The sequence below is a fragment of the Pteropus vampyrus genome, unplaced genomic scaffold, assembly GCF_000151845.1.
Source record: "Pteropus vampyrus isolate Shadow unplaced genomic scaffold, Pvam_2.0 Scaffold310, whole genome shotgun sequence".
NCBI classification, from domain to species: Eukaryota; Metazoa; Chordata; class Mammalia; order Chiroptera; family Pteropodidae; genus Pteropus; species Pteropus vampyrus.
The window spans coordinates 1,112,061-1,114,220 of record NW_011889091.1 but is presented as its reverse complement, the minus strand read 5'-3'; positions in this window follow the sequence as shown (position 1 = coordinate 1,114,220).

Here is a 2,160-nt window from a genome sequence, read left to right as displayed (position 1 = left end):
CACTAAGAAAATTTCTATTTATTCTACAGAATCAGCTTCCAAAATGAAATAATATCTAAATCATTATAAAGAATTTACCAAAATGTATACAATTAATAAGCATATCCAATTCCTCTTTTTCAAACTGTCTTATACATTAAAAACTATTGAAGTTCCTTGTCTTCTTCCTTCAATCTTTTGGGAATCCCATTTCTTGCTAATAAATATCTGTAGAATCAGAAAGAGGAGATGGAACTCATATCTGTGTTATGTTCATTGTTTCAATGGGGCTGTAGGTTCTCTACATTCCACCTCTGTTCTAGAGTTGCTAATACAAGCTCTCTTGGGCAGTTTAACTAGGACGTATACCTCATCAAGATGCAGCTCCATGGCAGCCAACATTAGCAAGTGCAATTCTGTGAAAACAGTGCAGGACTTACACTCACTACGCCTGGGTGCCAACAATTCTGGGAGCAGATCTCAATGTCTGTGAGTCAATATACTGTCACTAAAATAGAGAAGGAGACAAGTTAACATTTGTCAAGTCCAGATGCTTTACACAGGTCATCTCATTTAACTCTCACTAAAAAATTATTTATCCCTTTGAGAGATTAAAACAAACAAACAAACAAACAAGCAAACAGGCTCAGATTTGGTTAAGTAATTGCTCGAACTGGTAGAAAAGCAACTCAGGATTTGATTTCAAATCTGCGTAACCCTAAAGATCATGTTTTTTCTCTACTTATGAAAAGTCGCTTCCTGGACTCACTTGGACTGTGGGGAAACTAGCTGGATCTCAATGTCTCTTCTAGCATGGTGAGCACAGCTATTGGTCCCATGGCAATTTTTCTATTCTAGTTGACTGGGATGGAGTTTTGGGATCAAGGCCAGGCAGGACTAGGGTAAAGCAACTGAAGCATTCACCTCAGGCGCAAATTTAAGAGAACTTAAAAACTCAGTAACCAGGTTAAATAATATTTTAATACAAATATTTTAAATAACCTAATGCAAAAAAATCCATGATGAACAAAATAACAAAATTTTAAGTAAAAACAAGATCTGATAGTGCTATGCCAAATCATATTGGAGCCTAAGGCAAAAGGGAAAAATGTGCACCTTCATATATATATGTTTGATATATGTGTTTTATGTGTTTTACTGTTTAATTACAACAAGGACTATGTAACAATACCTTACACACATATAATTTTTTTCAGAACACTGAAGTAGTTAAGAAATATTGAAAAAATTTTAAGTAGATGTATTAAAGCACATTATTTTAGGTTTAAATATTTTATTTATACTAAAACAAGAATTTACTGTAATTTTACTTTCCTAGTTTTAATGAAAGCAAACTCATCAATAATATTTTCATTAAAAATGTTAAACCACTTTTAAAAATACACAAAACCATATACATAGTTATATATAGTATGTAGCACATATTCCTTTTGCCTCAGGCTCTGATATGGCTCAGTGCTAGCTGGATCCATGACTTAAACAACCAGCCTCAAACACTTTAAGGGCTTTGGAAATGGGAATAGAACATGCAATAATATATCGTTCCTCAGTACTCCTATCACGGTCCCTTTGGGACTGGGAGTAGCCTCTCTTTTCATAGAAAATTATCACTGCCAGGCTGACTTTTAGGGTAATATTCCTAAAGGCCAATAAAGACCAGCTGGGTTCTCACGACAGCAGGCATAAGTCAACTTCGCACATCTGGTGACACTCCAGGACCTCAATGTGAACTTCCAAGCTTAGTCTTATGCTAAATACACAGTTACTATCTCCTAAATATCCTAAAATTGAGGTTTTACGTACCTTTTCTGGAGCACATACATTCTTTTAACAAACATTTATTGAGCATCAGATCCCTACTAAATAAAGCAAACCATACTTGGGTTTGCAGGTGGTATTATGTTCTTAGAATCTCAGTTAATAGTATTTTATTGTATATTTTGTTATTTAAAAACCATGCATTAATCATCTTTTATTACAGTCAAGGCAATCTAATAAGACCTTATGTTTTTATGATTTTCACTTACAAAAGTCTTATGAAGTAGGTAGATACTATTCTATAGAAATTCATTTATAAACTTGTATTTTCAAAGCTGGATATTATCTAGTGACCAGTCCTCTTGTTTTCAGGTGAGGAGATCAAGCCTCAGAGCAGTAAAG